Source organism: Musca autumnalis, unplaced genomic scaffold (genome assembly GCF_047663935.1).
Source record: "Musca autumnalis isolate F117 unplaced genomic scaffold, ASM4766393v1 scaffold_1, whole genome shotgun sequence".
Lineage (NCBI taxonomy): Eukaryota > Metazoa > Arthropoda > Insecta > Diptera > Muscidae > Musca > Musca autumnalis.
In genome coordinates, this window is record NW_027411644.1 from 195,713,654 (window position 1) to 195,732,448 (window position 18,795).

Here is an 18,795-nt window from a genome sequence, read left to right on the forward strand (position 1 = left end):
CGCTATACAAAACACTGATACTACCCGTGCTGATGTATGGTTCCGACGCCTGGGTACTTGCACAAGCAGACAACAAGTGCTTGGAGTGTTTGAGAGATAAATTCTTCGAATGATCTGTGGACCAGTCTGAGTTGACGGTGAATATCGACGTCGTATGTACCACGAGCTATATCTGCTATACAACGACATCAGTATAGATAAACGTATCGAGATGCAAGGATTGCGTTGGCTAGGCCATATAATAAGAATGAGCGATGATAAACCCGCTAAAATGGCGTATAAAACGTGCCACATGGCGGTGCACGCAGAATTGGCAGGCCTAAGCTTAGATGGAGCAAACAAGTGGATGAAGAGATGAAAAGGCACGGTATTCCAGAAAGAGAAGCAGTAAACAGAAAGAATTGGAGATCTTTTCTTAGTTCGGCTTATAGAAAAAATGTTCTGTAATGAGCCAGCTAAGTAAGTAAGTAAGAGTCGGCACAACAGCCATTCAAATCATCATCTATAGGATAGGTTCACATCGACTAGGGATGTCAGGAGAGATCTTCATGGTCTAGAAAGGGAGGTGCAAAGATACAAAAAGGAACCTCTATGTCAGTACTCGTAGCTGAGGCTATAAGAGCCCATCGTATGAATACCGTCCTCGGAGATCAAGAGAGAGTTGTTTTGTCTCCACTAAGATCCGGTTGGTGTAGCCACCTCAATTCTTACTGGCCCAGGATTAATGTGCAGTGCAGAACATCCGCCAACCAAGTAATACCAGTCCGCTACGCTGGACCTTTTCAACTGCACAACCAAACCACCGCTCATAACTTTCCTCTCATTATGAACTAATCCTATCCTAAAAAGTAGTATATTTTAGTTTGGCGTAGGGTAAACAAATTATAATTTGTAATTTACACGACAACAGATATTTTGCACGTTTTTGTTTCTAAATCACAAAAGCAAAATAAAACAAACAGCCAAAGAACAAAAAAAAACTGTTTACAATTCAAAATAATAAACTGAAATTAATTTAATGACGTCTGGGTCTCGTTTTAACGTTGGCGGTCGGTCGGTTGTTAGTCGTGTGCAATTGATTGGCTTGACATTGGAATATTTCAACGATTTCAACTTCTAATAAATGTTAACACCATAAACAACAACACATATGCACCGAACCTTTAGTAATTTGAATGACGCACCACACATTACCGGTGTAGTTTCATAAACCAACTCCCCTGTAATTACTTTGCAATAACAACAACAATAACACAAAATGCAACTATCTTTTCCACGTGTTGCGGCCATAGATAATTAGAAAATACATTACATAACGTAAAATGTTAAATTATTACTTCAAGATCGAATTGGAAAATACTAGAATAGGGTTAATATATGGAGAATAGAGGTGATATGACATTGAGGACACAATTAATGTGCGAAAATGTTGAAATTATACGAATTTGGGAATGTAATTAAAGGTGCTAACTGATATAACTGAAACTATATTTTAATTCATACATTTTTAAAAAGACATTCGTAGGCATATGATCCATGTTCTATTGACTCGGGTCAGCTTTGTCAATAAATAATTCCCAATATGAAAAGGTATATTCGTGGGCAAGGAGACACTTTGGCTCGGGATCCTAAACACAAATATCCAAAAAAAATGCAGCTAATTCAGATGGAAAATGTATCTAAAACTTTAAAAACTCAAGGTATCGTGATGTGGGAGCTATGTCTAAAATTGGATCGATATGATCCATTTTTGAACTTAAAGACAGAAATATGATGCTGTACAAAGCTTGGACGAACTCGGTTACTCATTCGATGCGCACCATGAAGAGTAAGGAACGTTTCTGACCGGCTTTAACAAGGACTTATCTTGGTTCCAGGTCTTATCTTGATTCCTCTTTCATGTCGAACGGTCATTGGACCAATTTCAAAATCGAAAAGGAGAATAAAAATTGAAAGAGCCTTCACAATGAAACATATGGCAACGGATTTAAGCATCTCGACATTTATAATGGCATCAGGCTGTCTGTCACCAGCTCAGAAACGAGAAATCAAATTGTTCACGTTCAGCCCAATCATGAATGACAATTCCATGCTCCTCTTTCCTCCTATCATGTTGCAAAAAAACAACCGTGTAAAAGAGTACCCAGCAAAAATTCGGATCCGTTAGTCATTACGTAACCCATTACAAAGTAATGTAAACAAGCTTCTCTTCGCATTACAAGTAATCTGAAAAGTAATGGTTTACTTCTTAAAAAATTTACAAGGCAAACCTACTTACTTTACTCCTCACTAAGTAATGAGGACGGTGGCACAGTGTGTGTGTGTCCGGACTATAAATCCTAGGGTTGTGTGTTCACCGTCGGCACGCGAGTTTTTGTAATTAAAAAATAACAATTCGTGGTGCACATGTGCACTGAACATTTAAGTTCTTAAGCAACCCTTAATATTCGTGTGCGTGGCACAGTGTGTAGAGTCTTTGGCTAGAAATCAGAGGGTTCGTGGGTTCAATTCGGGCAGACAGCGAAATAAAATAAAGTAAAATAAAAGTAGGAAGTGTGATGAAATTAAAAAAAAATTCTCTACATCAACTGTTCTAAAAATAGAATTTTTTTCACCTTACTTTTCAACTTCTAGTGGCCACGGAATAACTAGTTATTCTAGTGGTCATAAAATAACTAGAAACTGAGTGCGACATGCCCTTGTAAAAATAATAGGGAAGAAATGGGGTTTGTGAGTAGTTACGGCTGCCAAAAATCCCTTACAAAACCCATGACTTTGGGAGGACTTTTTTTGCTGGGTAGTTAAAGGGAGAAGAGAGAAAAAGTTGGATTGTGGATTGGATTGTGTTTTTTCCTCACAAAAAAAAACTCACTAGTAAAATTGAGAAGAGATTAAAAAATGTAAGTATGGCTTTTCTTTAATTATCGAAATATAAATAAATAAATTGTTTTCTTTAGGTCAAAGTCCAGTAATGGAATCAAATCCTGACATTGCGCGTGGATTTTTTAAAGGGATCAAAGAGACTTTTACTCGCTTTTGAAAAAACAGAAAGTTAGCTCAACTCAATGGATCCTCCAAATAAGAGCATCGCCGAATGGGAAAAGGTTCAGTAAAAGTTATTTTACTTTTGTTTACCATAAAATAACGCAAAAAAAACGATCAAAAAAATATGTAAGGCAAAAGCATGGTACAATAATCTAGAAGCATGGTACAATAATCAGGTTCGAACAAATAGTGAACAAGTAAAAAGTATCAGTCGGCTTTGCCGACAGAGATATACCCTCAGCCTGTGTATATTGAAACAATTTTTTCCCAAAAACGTATGTATTTAGGCGGTTCTAAAAATGTTGGCCGTTTGAACCGACAAAAATGTTGATTCGGATTAAAGATTTGCGGAGGAGATACTAAAAGGAATGGATCGACATTGACCATTATGGAAGTGGATCTCCAGCCACTACATATGGTGCCTATGGGGTTTTTACATCCTTCGGGCTGCTTGCTCAAGAAGTTGGACTTGCCCCTGAAAACAACTTTTACCATCGTAATTGAGGCAGCGAATGCAAGTTGCTTCAACAAAAATCAAAGTTATTCGATATCAAGTCTAAAAGTGAACTTATCCGAAATTTTGTGTGGGAGGTACCGGATAGAGTAGACAAATATAGTCCATATTTGAACCTGATCTATATCTGGTAGATATATTAAGAGTTACCGTACGAACAATTTTTCCGAACATTATTGAACTTTTGTGGGGAAGGTACCTGAAGGAGTGGACCGATATAGCTTATCTTTGAACTTAAACTAAGTTTGCACAAAATATTACGAAGGCCACATTTTGGACCGAAACGGCAGATCCGTTCGAGAGTTATCTTACGCTCCAACCACCTCACACGGTGTCATAGGGGTTTTTTGTAACTTTCATGCTATTTTCTCAGGAAGTATGGACTTGCCCCTAATGAAACTTGTACCGTCGTATGGGGGCAGTGAATACAAGTTACTAAAACAAAAATCAAAGCGATTCGAGAGATGGCCCTAAACCGAACTTTTCGGAAATTTTGTGTGGGAGGTACCCGAAGGAGTGGACCGATTAAGTCCATATTGAAACCTTATCTAAGTCTGGTACACATTTCAGGATGTGCAAAGTATGGAACAAATTGGTTACTCCCTTCAAGAGTTATCGTGCGCACAAATTTTCCGAACATTTTCGAACTTTTGTGTGGTAGGTATCGGAAGGAGTGGACCGATATAGCCCATCTTCGAACTTAAACTAAGTTTGGGCAAAATATTACGAAAGCCAAAATTTTAACCGAATCTGTTCATCCGTTCGAGAGTTATCGTGCGCACCAGCCAGCCAGACGGACAGACAGACAGACAGACGGACATGGCTAAATCAACTCCAAATTGTCTGAAACACATTTCGTCCAAACATACTTGGGGTCTAAAACCATTATTTCGATGAGGCACATTTTGCCCGTATGAAAGTGTATATACCCTCGTTAGCATAAATGCTGAGGGTATAAAAACAAGGCCTGGGTGTATTTGCTTATTCTGTCAGAATTACCAGAACTAAATATGCAACAGGTTGTACTGTTTATTTGGTATTTTGGATCATTAACTAAAAATGGGAAAAATTAATGGGAGGCTAATAGGCCGTTTACATATAATCGGGTTAACCCAGTGGGTCTGGGTTTCAAATGTCATTTCCATTGTGTAAGTTAACTTTATTGAATTGAATTCTGTTAAGAACTAAACTTACTTCTAACAAACAGATACTTATAATCATTAATGTCTTCAACAACTTGCTGACACCGCTACACGTGTGGAGTGTTGTATTGCAGAATGTTGATGAACTGCTACCCGTGGGGTGTTGCATTACAGAATGTTGGCTTGGCTTATTGGTGAACAATGTCTCTTGCTGACATTGCAGTTATTATTATTATTCAAATATTAGGGTGAGCCGATGGAGACTGTGTTAACTCCTCCCACACTCAAGTGAGGGCCGTCCTCGGACCTCTTGTAGCTCTCGATGATAGCTTCAATGTCGATGTTCTGTACCTCTTGCTTCTTCCGCAATTTAAGAGCCATGAAAATACCAAAAATTAAGACTGCCGTTGTTAGCCCCGAAATTGCAGGACCAATCATTGCCTTTTCCTTTACGTCGTTGATATACTGAAGATTCTCTATGCTTAATCGTTGCAGGTAAGGAAGACTTAGTATGTCATGGTGACTCGTGATATTGAGAATTGCTACTGAGGCCGTCGCAGGTTTTTTCATTATAATACCTTTTAGATTTCTGTAAGTGGATCCATTAACAATAACTTCGTCCTCAAAGGTAATTAGGAATGTGCCGCGAACTGTGGTTGCAGAACCATGTGTGTTGTTGATTACTGCGGTGTTATCGTTAAGAATCATGACGCCATCATCAATAATTACCAAAAGCTCAAGGTGACTAGGTCGCGTACTGCAATGGGCTTGAACGCCTGAATAAATCTGTTGAGCACATGTTGTTTCTGTTAGTTCTTGACAAAATGTTGATGTTAGAGTAGCGCTGCAGTTTCCAATTGCCAACTTACGGGTTCCGCAATCTGCAACATTGTTGTTAGGGAGGTGCAGCGTTGTTCCATTTCGTTGAACAGGAAAAATAATGATTTTCTTACATTCTAAACTAGGCTTAGGGTATTTTATAATAAAATGTAGTTGCTTATTGTCTAAAAGGACTTTAGACTTATTATTCTACTTTCTCAATCACCTTCACACTCACAATAGAATATATTTTACATTAAACTTATTATTCTATTTTCTTAATCACATTTACACTCACAATAAAATGGATTTTACATTAGACTTATTATTCTACTTACACCTAGGTACATTTTATTGGTTGATGAATAGCTGGTAAGGTGAATTGATAGGCCGTTGTTCAGTTGATGGTTCCCTGGTTCCTTTTATTTGACTTCACTCGCCGCCCAGGCTGTTTCGAAGCTCTGGTGACTTACTACCTTTTACTTGATTTCACTCGCTGCCCAGGCTGTTTCGAAGCTCTGGTGACTTATTTAGCTTTTATTTTAATTGTTGTCCTTTTACAAAATTTTTGTTAAATTTTTTGCACTCAAGCGTTTCGCAGTGTTCTTATTTTTCTATTTTATTCACCCGTAGGGTAATGAAACACTTTTTCGAAGTTAATTGTTGTCTTTTTTACAAAATTTATTTTGTTAACTTTTTTGCACTTTGAGCGTAGCGTCTTTGTTTTTTATTCATCCCGCAAGGTAATGAGAAATTTCTAATTTAATTTTTGTCTTTTATGCAAAATTTATTTTGTTAATTTTTTGCACTTTGAGCGTATTTTTATTCATCCCGTAAGGTAATGAACAATTTATTTAATTTTTGTCTTTTATGCAAAATTTATTTTGTTAATTTTTTGCACTTTGAGCGTATTTTTATTCATCCCGTAAGGTAATGAACAATTTATTTAATTTTTGTATTTTATAGTTTTTAGTGTTTTTATTTTATTCATCCCGTAAGGTAATGAAACACTTGTTGTCTTTCAACAAAATTTATTTTGTTAATTTTTTTGCACTTTGAGCGTAGTGTCTTTATTTTTTATTCATCCCGTAAGGTAATGAAAAATTTATTTAATTTTTGTCTTTTATAGTTTTTAGTGTTTTTATTTTTTTATTTTATTCTGTATACTTCAAATAAATCCTCATAAAGAAGGTTAACCCTGCAAAAAACTACAATATAAACGCCGTATAAGTTTTCTTTACAGAGTCAGCTTCAGTATATGTTCAAAAGTTTATTTCATCACAACGTTGATGAATTTCAGTTCAATAAATGTTGTAATAACAATTTTCATTTCGACTGAATTTTAATATGTATAAAATATTTTGTCATATTTTTCAAAGCAATACACATACATAACAATTTGCGTATACTAATTTGAAAGAATGAGCAAACCAATAGAAAAAATTGTAATCAGCTGTTTGCTATGATGCCCTACCTTGTACTGATTGTACCATGGGTAGAACTTTATGTCATGTTCACACGAGCGTTTCAATTACGTTGTTCGCCTGTCGAACGACGTACACGAATTAACCCGTTTCCACGACACCATTCGTAATTAACAGAAACAAACAAAATTTCCTTAATTTTTGTTTCCTTGTTTTCACGAAATTTTAAACCGAAGACACATAAAATATACATTAAATGAATAGGAAAAGCAATAGACTTTCCTTCAAATGTATCTTCTATATTTAACTACATACATTTCATTCATTTTTCCCATAAATTCTGAATAATTTTGTATTTTCAATGTATTTTTATATGTTTCTATTTTCAAAATTAAAGAGAGAGAGAGACATGTCAAAACAATATTTGTGTATACAGACTTTCAGTTATTTGTTTCTGATTTTTTACGCGATTTTGAACTAATGAAAACGAAATGTGTGTGGAATTAAGAAGAAACACAACCATCTTCCTTCTGCATCTATATAAAATGTTTAGTTCATTAATTTTCATTCATTTTTTTCCTATTTTCTAAAAATTTTTGTGTTTTCAAAAAATTTTTCAATTTTGAATTTAGACAAGTCATAATTAATTTTTTCGATAAATTCTCTCATTTGTTAGGGATGGGACACACTTATTCGTTGTTCAGAGAGTATTTCTAATTGAACAACGTAGAAAAATCGTCGTTCGTTCATAGAATTTTGTGTGGGGAAATAAGTAATTTATTCGTAGTTATGGGTCGAACAACGAATAGAGAACGAACGACGTACCGTGGAAACGGGCTATTATGACTAATTTTTATTCGTCGCTAACTCATCGAAAAAAAAATTGTTAATTACCGAAATTATAACCATATTAATTTTACCGACATTTGTCGGTAACAGTTTGAACAGTTTGTTATTTCCAGAACTGGGGCTGGATTCTTGTTCTGTGAAAATTTGAAATGAAAAATATTTCGCTTTATAACACTATGCAACACTGAAAATGCATACAACTTCTAGTATGCATTTTTTGAAAGTACATATTGAGACTATAAAAACCCTAGTAGGGTTTTGTTCTGTCAGATCCAATTCGGATTTTATGGTCTCATCTAAACCGGGCTAAAACTACCGTTTTTTGCATTTTATCTCGGGCTTTTATCTCGGAAATGGTTAGGAATTTGACCTTGCTGTCTTTGGCAATATTGTAGACCTAATCTAGTGGAATTTATCTTTTGAACAGACCACATAAGAAAAACTTTGTCTAGAGCATCATTTGGGATTTGAACCAAGTAACCTTTGAAAAAATCTTCCAAATAAAGTTATCAGTAATTCTTCAGAACATTCTGAAACTCTAAAATGCTTTCTTCATGCTGTTTCAGCGGTATTTTGCATCATATCTTTTACAACACACAGTTCACACCAACGGTTTATTCTAGGTTTTCGGAATTCACTGCATTATTGACATATTTACACTCTGGTTCATGTCAATAGCACATTTGAAATTGCTTTTTGTTACTTCAGTTTAGTCGATATCCGTGGAATAACCTCGGGAAAGTTTATATATCTTGGTTTGTAATGTTATGAAGTATCTTTCAACAAAAAGTTTGGATTCGATAACGTACTGTTATAATTTTTTTTCTGTTTTATTCACTCTAGCATCCACAAAAATTGAAATAGGACACTGAAATTTCGGAAAGATGCCTCTTTTGCTTGCAGGCAGGTCAAGTTCGATTATCGGTCCACGTTTTGGTATAGCCCCCATATAACGGTACCCCTGATTTTCAGTATTTGGAAGTTTTTAATTACATTTTATGACCGAATCAGGTGTAATTTGGTACTTGGGGTTCCTATCGGCCAAAAAGCTTATGTACCAAAAATTGTGGACATAGGTCCACGCTTTGGTATAGCCCCCATATGACGGCACCATAGATTTCAGGTATATTGAGGTTTTCAACTACATTTTGTCACCGAATTTGCTATAATTTGACATTTGGCGTTTCTATCGGTCAAACAACTTATACACCAAAAATTGTGGACATAGGTCCACGTTTTGGTATAACCCCCATATAACGGTACCGCCGATTTCCAGTATTTTTACGTTTTTAGCTACATTTTCTGACTGAATCAGGTTCGGTATAAATTGTATGTCTCCGCCAAAAGTTGTGGATGTATGTACACGTTTTGGAAGGTATTTGATGTTTAGCGTTCAAATAATTTAAAAAAAAACTTATCCTCCCAGTATTGGGGACATATGTAGGACCACGTTTTGGTGTAGTCCCATATAATCCATATAATGGTACCACCGATTTCGGTATTGTTTATATTTTTATTTACACTTTCGAGCAAGATTTCGGCTCAAAGAGCAAGGTTCCTGGCGCAGCTCCCACTGGTCGTACTACAATTCAACGGCGAGATTAAATACATACCAACAGGCTCAGAGAAATGAACTTCGAGGCAACCAAGGTCCATATACCTCACAAGGATGACTGGACACACAACTGCCCACATCTAGGCGGATCTATGATGGATGCAGGCACAGGAGCAAGCGTCTATAGCAACTCCCTCGACTTATGACTCTCTTTGAAGCTGAACGAAAATTAAAGTGTCTTCCAAGCTGAAGTATTTGTGATAAAAAACAAGTAAAAAGTATCAGTCGGCTTTGCCGACAGAGTTATACCCTCAGCCTGTGCTAATTGTGCTAATTTTTTTTCACGAAATACGTATGTATTTTGGGTGTTTCACAATATTGGTCGTATGAACCGACAAAAATGTTGATTTGGATTAAAGTTCAAAAATTTTGCGGAAAAGGTACTTAAAGGAATGGACCGACATAGACCATGGGGGTGGCATAGGGGGTTTTTGCACCCTTCGGGCTGTTCTCTCAAGAAGTATGGATTTGCCCCTCAAACAACTTTTACCATCGTATGTAAGTTGCTTCAACAAAAATCAAAGTGATTCAATAGCAGGTATTAAAGTGAACTTAAACTAAGTTTGGAAACAATATTACGAAGGCCAAATTATGGCCGGAATCGGCATATCCGTTCGAGAAATATCTTGCGCTTCCACCCATAAACATAGTGTCATAGGGTTTGCTTTTCAACTTTCAGGCTATTTTTTCAGGAAGTATGGACTATACTTCGTATAGGGGACAGAGAATACAAGATGTTACAACAAAAACCAAGGCGATTCAGGAGCAGGTCCTAAACTGAACTTTTCCTAAAGTTTGTGTGGGAGGTACTCGAAGGAGTTTACCGATTGAGTCCATATTGGAACCACATCTAAGTCTGGTAGAAATTTCATAATGTGCAACGTACCAAATCGGTTACTCCCTTCAAGAGTTATCGTACGCAAAAATTTTCCGACCATTTTCGAACTTTTGTGGGGGAGGTACCGGAAGGAGTGGACCGATATAATCCATCTTTGAACTTGAACTAAGTTTGGGCAAAATATTACGAAAGCCAAATTTTGGACCGAATCGGCAGATCCGTTCTAGAGTTATCTTGCGCTCCAACCACTACACACGGTGTCATAGGGTTTTTTGTAACTTTCAGGCTATTTTCTCAGGAAGTATGGACTTGCCCCTAATGAAACTTACAGCGTCGTATAGAGGACAGCGAATACAACTTGCGTAAACAAAATTCAAAGCGATTCGAGACCAGGTCCTAAACTGAACTTTTCCGAAATTTTGTGTGGGAGGTACACGAAGGAGTGGACCGATTGAGTCCATATTGGAACCTCATCTAAGTTTGGTAGAAATTACACGATGTGCAAAGTATGGACTAAATCAGTTATTCCCTACAAGAGTTATAATGCGCACAAGTTTTGCGACAATTTTTGAACATTTGTGGGGGAGGTACCTGAAGGAGTGGACCTATATGGCCCATCTTCGAACTTAAATCGAATCTGGACAAAATATTTCGATACCCAAAATTTGAACCGAATCGATTGATCCGTTCGAGAGTTATCGTGCGCACCAGCCAGCCAGACAGACAGACAGACGGACAGACAGACAGACAGACGGACGGACATTGCTAGATCTACTCAAAATTGTCTGAAACGGATATCGTACAAACATACTTGGGGTCTAAAACCATTATTTCGATCAGGCACATTTTTGGTCGTATCAAAGTGTAAATACCCTCTTTAGCCTAAAGGCTGAGGGTATAAAAAGAAATTCGAAAAAACGACGAAGAGAAGATGAATCATTCTGAGTCATGATAGTGTGAGCTCTCACACATCGATCCAAACCAGCGCCTGTTTGACCGTACAAAATGTGGAATTAATGAGTCATCCACCGTACAGCCTTGACTGGAGATCCAATGACTCCATTTGATTCCAGCATATCAAAAAAATGCATGGCCAACGATTTTCGTAGCCAGAAGTTGTTGTAAAAGCGTTCAAAAACCATGTTTTGGAGGTGTCTAAATCGAAGGTAAAAAAATGATTCAACAATTGGTTTGAGCGCATGAAAAAGCGTATAAATCATGCTGGAGACTACTTAAGAAAACAATAAAACTATTTTTGATGGTAAATATTCACGTTTTCATCGTTCAGCCCTCGTATATTCTGTTACTATATATATCTTTTCGGTTGTCTGTTAAGACAGCTGCGCTTCCTTTAACATAACCTAACCCTCAGGCAAGATTGGATGTCATTTGGCACTTATATTTCCCAGTGGTTAAAAACTTCTCCATCAAACATTGTCGACATAGACCTACATTGTGGTATAGCCCTCATATACCAGCCGATTTAAGGAATTTGAAGGTTTTTATCTGATCGAATTAGATAACTTAAGTATTTGGAATTCCCAGTGGCCAAATACTTCTCCATCTTTAATTGTGGGCAGTTGCACTTATATGTGGTACTGTAAGTTCATAGTACGGCCCGGTCCGAAACTTAGTGCCTTTTTATACCCTGCACCATAGTATGGAGGGTATATTAAGTTTGTTTTTCTGTTTGTAACGTATTGAAATAATCTTTTGCTAACCTATAAAGTTTATATACATATATTCTTGATCAGGGTAAAATTCGAAGTCGATCTATGCATGTCCGTCCATCTGAGTTAATCAGTCTTGCATCCACAAAAATGGAATTTTTGGAAGATACATCTTTTGTTTGCAGGCATGTCGAGTTCGATGATGGGCTATATCGGTCCAGGTTTTGGTATAGCCTCCATATAACGGTACCGCCCGATTACAGGTATTTTGATGTGTGTCACATTACGTTTAGTCACATTTTCAAAACGAATTAGCTATAATTTGACATTTTAGGTTCCTAGTGATTAAAAATCGTCTATTCCAAAAATTATGGGCATAGGTCCATGTTTATGGTACCTCCCGATTTTCGATATTCTGAGGATTTTAGCTAAAATTTAACCGAACTAGCTTTAATTTGACAATTGACTATCTCAGTATCTTCCATGTTACGGTATAACGGTATCTTTCTATTTTCGGGATTTTGAGGGTTTTTTGCTACAATTTTTACCTGAAATAGCTGTAATTTGACATTTGAGGTTTTCAGTGGTCACGAAACTTTTTCACTAAAAATCGTCAACATAGATCCAGGTTTTGGTTAGCTCCCACATAACGGTACCTCCCGATTTTCGGTATTTTGAGGGTATTAGCTACATTGTTTGTCGGTACTACCCGTAATTTGACTATTGAGGTTCCCTGTAGTTATAAAACTTTTTCACCAAAAATTGTAAAGATAGGTGATAGGTGGTACCTTTCACCTGGATGAACACATTTTTATACCCTACACCACACTGTAGTAAGGGGTATTATGTATTTGTGCATGTCTTTGTAACATACAAAAGGAAACGAGATAGACCCATAGTTCATTCTAGGCATATATATAGAATCACTTTCTGAGTCGATTTATGCATGTCCGTCCGTCCGTCCGTTCGCAACGAACAGGTCGCATTTATTGTCCGCTATTGCTTTTGGTGAAAATCGGTTCAGGTTTGGATATACATAGCTCCCATATATATTTTCGGCCGATTTCACGTATTTGATGCACCAAACACGCTATATACGCCCGATTTTAATGAAATTTGGAATGTGTGACTGAATTCGGTCTAGAAATAAATTTGCCAAATTATATCGAAATCGGTTCAGATTATATATTTTCGACCAATTTCACGTATTTGCTACACCAAACATAATTCTAAACCATTTAAATTATTTTTCAGTGAAAGCTACTGCAGTATTGGTACGTTCGATTACAACATTCACTATTAACAATGAACTTTAACGATCTAACAATAATATAATGGAATTTTTTCTGGAAACGTGCATTTTTTAATTTTTGTCGTGTAATAAAAGCTAAGTGACTATACACACACGTGTCTGCGAATGCTATAAATAAATTAAAAAGTAAAAAATTCCCGCGAGGAAATAACAACAATAATCAAAATTAGCATTGACTTGTAAATAAAAATCTATAAAAATGTTCAATTCGTGAGTAACGTGTAACAAAACAACGTTTACAACAATTCCAAAAGAACACAATATTTTTCTTCAGTCACGGTCAATAATAATTTTGAAAAATCCAATGTTAATTGAGTCATACCAATATCGTTATTGATTTTGTCACCCAATATTTGTTGACATATTTTTACTAGGATTTGTAATAGAACGGACTAAGTGGATCCCACCATGAGTATAGATTTCCGAATCCATTATATCTTCCCCTTCGTTATGCAAACAGCCTTAAGATACAAGAAGGTCAATGCAATCGAATCATACTAATAGCCTGTTTATATTCTAGCTTTTCTGTCGGATTAATCTTCTTTATGAGGATTTATTTGACATATACGCAATGGAATTGAAATGTGAAACCCACCCAGTGAATTCATTAAATCCGGTTATATGTAAACGTACTATAAATCACAGCAGTCACAAACAGTATAGACACATACCAATATATCCATATGTAGATGGCGGTAAAACGATAGTATTACCAAATCAAAATATTACAATACATGCTCCAACATGTTCGCTAATCCATATACAGATGGCGACCCCAAACATAATGTGCATAAGTTTACCAAAACGGCATACAGATGGCACTCCAAAGAAATTTTTTGAGCAGAACTTTATTGTTCGCGTTTTCCATGCATTCACATTTCTCTTCTGATTCTTAATTGAAAATATACTTAACGTTTGAGTAAAGTTTTAAGAAAAAATCAACAACCACAAAAAGCGGATTATAACTACCGTAGACCAAGAATTAAGAGTAACAATTTTACGAAAACTACATTATTGTTCATGGTTGAATATATATTTTTGTTATGGAAAAATCAAATTAAAACAAGTAAGAAAGTATCAGTCAGCTATGCTGACGGAGATATATCCTATACCGAATCATTGACATATACCAAACATTTATAGTAACCAAACTTCTTCATAAAGGACTAGAAATATTATATTACCTTAAACTAACTTTGGAAGACATTTTTGAAAAAGTTTTAGAGTTATCTCACACAATAGCAGGCAGGGGTTTGGGCCATTATCTCAGGAAGTATTGACTTACTCCGTAGTAAATGAGGCCGCTAGAACAACCTACTGAAAAAAGAATCGACACGATTTCAGAGAAGCTCTTAAACTTCACTTTCAGTCCATATTCCAACCTGACACATGACTGGATGAAATAAAAATATGTGCAAAGTCTGCACCAATCAGAAACTCCCTGCGAGAATTATCTTGCGGGTTTGCCATTTGGGTTGGTGCCGTCAGGTTTTCTTGGAGCTTTTAGGCCAATAACTCAGGAAGTACGGACTTCCGCAAGAAAAAATTGTACCGTCGTAAAGGGAGCTGCAAGTACAACTTACTGAAAAAAATGTCAAAACCATACGTGAGCAGTTCTTAAACTTCACTTTATCCGAATTTTGTGTTTGAGATACCCGAGGGAGTGGACCGATATAGTCTATATTCAAACCAGATCTATATCTGGAAGAAATAATACGTTGTGTAAAGTTTAGACCAAATCGATTGCTCCCTTCGAATCGGTTGATCCGTTCGAGAGTTATCGTGCGCACCAGCCAGACAGACGGACGAACATGGCTAAATCGACTCCAAATTGTCTGAAACGAATTTCGTCCAAACATACTTGGGGTCTAAAACCGTTATTTCGAGTAATTCAAAGGACCAGGCAATTTTTACGAATTATCGAGGATTACGATTTAGCGAGATTACGAATTAACGAGGTTAAAATAAAGAAATACGAATTCTTATCGGTCCACTCCTTTCGGTACCTTCCCCACAAAAATTCATTTGTGGTATCTTTTAAACGGAATTACCGATTTGGTCCAAATTTCGGTCTCATATTTTGCCAAATTTAGTTTAATTTCGAAAAAAATGACATATCGGTCCAAAGAAAACGCACAATATCAAGAAAAAACTAACGGTAAAAGCTGAGATGCGCTTAGTGATTATCTAATTTCGCAAAATTATTGATGCTATGCTTTTGGCATGTTAAAATTTATAATAAAAAGAATTTGACAACAATATTGTACAATTTTTTTTAAAATTAGAAAATATTTTGAGATGAAAATTTAACGAATTAATTAGGGGACCAAAATACATGTGATTTTTACGAAATATGGCGTGGTTTTTAAGAGACCGGCAGTTTGTTACGAATTATCGAAGATAACGAATTTTCGAGGTACGAATTATCGCGATTCTACTGTATTTCTTTTCGATAAATAGCGTGCCCTCAAATCATTTCAGCAGGCCACCGTATAACCTAGAGGTTTTGGACCAAATCGGCAAATTTTGGTCCAAAACCTTTGCACCTCGTAATATTTTGTCCAAACTTTGATCATGCTCGAATATGGCCACAAGGACCTCCCTCGCAGATGTTCAAAATTTTCCCTAAAATGGTGCACACGACCACTCTCAAAGGCAGTAACCAATTTGTACAAACTTTGCACATCACAATATTTCATCAGGTTCGAATATAGACTAGGATCGGTCCACTCCTTCGTGTACCTTACACCCAACATTTTTCACATGAGTGCAGTCTTGGACATGTTTCGAATCCGTTTGAAATTTTTGAATCAAGATGTCCTCGCGGCCCGTTTTGCAACGGTAAAATTTTTTTCGGGGACAAGCCCATACTTCATGAGAAAACGGATTAAAAGCTCTAAAAGCTTTGCGGGCACCAGCAAAAATGACAGATGAGCAGGATGTAGTCCCGCTACTGAAGCCGGGCGAGGATGCCAGAAAAGGTGAATTGTACAGACCGATTTCTCTTTTTTCGACCGTAGCAAAGACCATAGAGGCTTTATTCCTCCTTCCTCCGGCCAACATTGGGTAAGCAATTATGTGCGTGGACGCCAGTCATACGATGAATTCAAGAACAAGAAGTCCAAACCCCGTAGAGTGAAACAGGGAGCTTCCCAAGGTGCGGTGTTATCACCGGAACTGTTTAACCTCTACCTCTCCTGTATTCCGCCCCTCCAGACGGCATGGAGGTCGTAACGTATGCGGGTGATTGAACGATCCTGGCGTCAGGTATCTGATGACATCTGTGAAACTCCCATTTGACGGATCTTACAACGCGAGGAATATGCAAATATCAGCCACTAAATCTGCGGCCACTCTGTTCCCCACATGGAGTCAGAGGTGAGCACAGAGTTCAATGTCATGGTAGATGGTAGCAGAATTCCAACCACTTCAAGATCGAAGGCTCACATTCGACAGCATGTTCACGCTGTCCATGCATGTTACAGCTATCTGCGACAAGCTGAGATGTATCGGTATACTCCTTTGTGCACCTCCCACACAAAATCTTGGAAAAAATACAGTCTAACAGCTCGTCTCGGATCGTTTTGAATTTGTTTTTAAATTTTTATCAGGGGCAAGTCCACATACTTCCTGAGATAATGGTCCAAAAGCTCCAAAAAAAGCCTGTCGGCAACAAATAAACTGAGTTGTACGTAAGATAACTCTCGAAGTAAGAAATCGATTTGGTTCAAATGTTGTTCATCGCATTATTTTTAGGGACTGGGATTATGTCCGAATATTGACTACATCGCGGTACTTCCCAAACAATGTTAGGAAAGAGTGCACTTTAAGGACTCCTCTGCAATCGTTTTTAAATTTTTGGCAACATACTTGTATGTGCCAATTTACATTAGGCTAGTTTACTTGCGGCAAGTCTCTGCTTGTAGGAGAGACACGTATGGAGAATGGAAATGGAAAAAATTGCTCGTACCGGCAATTTTCAGGCAATTCCTTTTATATTTTTCGTACTTACTTACTTAGCTGGCCCATTACAGAACATTTGTTCTATAGGCCGAACTAAGAAGAGATCTCCATTCCTCTCTATTTGTTGCTTTGCACACTGGAATACCGCGCCTTGTCATCTCATCATCCACTTGTTTGCGCCATCTATTCCTTGGCCTGCCAATTCTGCGTGCACCGCCATGTGGCATGTATTCATACGCCTTTTTAGCGGGTTCATCATCGCTCATTCTTATGATATGGCCTAGCCAACGCAATCGCTGCATCTCGATACGTTTAACAATATTGATGTCGTTGTATAGAAGATACAGCTCGTGGTTCATGCGACGTCGATATTCACCGTCAACGCAGATTGGTCCGTAGATCTTTCGAAGAATTTTTCTCTCAAACACACCAAGCACTGCCATGTCTGCTTTCGCAAGTACCCAGGCTTCGGAGCCATACATCAGCACGGGTAGTATCAGTGTTTTGTAGAGCGTTATTTTTGTTTGACGAGATGTGGCTTTGTTTTTAAACTGCTTACTTAATCCAAAGTAGCATCTGTTGGCCAATACAATTCTTCTTTTTATTTCACAACTGATGTCGTTTGTTGTGTTGACGGAGGTGCCGAGGTAGACGAAGTCTTTTACTACCTCAATATTATAGGAACCAACTTCCACAGTCGGTCCGAGCTCAATGGACGCATTGCGCGTCGACACCATCAACTTGGTCTTTTCACCGTTTACCGCCAGACCCACTTTAGCAGATTCTCCTTCGACCTTTATAAAGGTATCAGTTACTTCTTTTACTGATCGACCCATGATGTCTATATCATCAGCATAAGCAAGTAACATGTGACTGTTGGTGTAGATTGTGCCACTTCTTTTGACGTTTGCCTCTCGTATAACCTTTTCTAGCAGGATGTTGAAGAGGTCACACGAAAGGCTGTCTCCTTGTCTGAAACCTCTTTTGGTACCAAACTCTTCGGAGAGGTTCTTTCCTATTTTAACTGAGGACCTCGTGTCAGTTAAAGTCATTTTACAAAGCCGGATGAGCTTTGCGGGAATACCAAATTCAGACATGGCTTGGAATACCTTTGAGCGCAGCGGACTGTCGAAGGCTGCTTTATAATCGACAAAAAGGTGGTAGGTGTCGATCTGCATCTCTTGGGTCTTCTCCAGGATTTGCCGCAGGGTAAATATCTGGTCAATGGTGGACTTGCCAGGTCTAAAGCCGCATTGGTATGGCCCAATAATCTCGTTGACCATTGGCTTTAGTCGTTCGCACAATATCCCTGACACGATCTTGTAGGCAATAGGGAGTAGACTTATGCCCCTATAGTTAGAGCATACAGTCTTATCTCCCTTCTTGTGGACGGGGCACAGGATACTCAGGTTCCAATCGTCGGGTACTCGTTCTTCCTGCCAGATGGTGCTAACTAGCTGATGAATACACCTTATCAGCGTGTCGCCTCCGGTTTTGAACAGCTCGGCTGGTAAGCCATCGGCCCCTGCTGCCTTATTATTCTTCAGCCGATTTATTGCTGTCTTTACCTCATCTTGGCTGGGCGGTATACATTCAATACCATC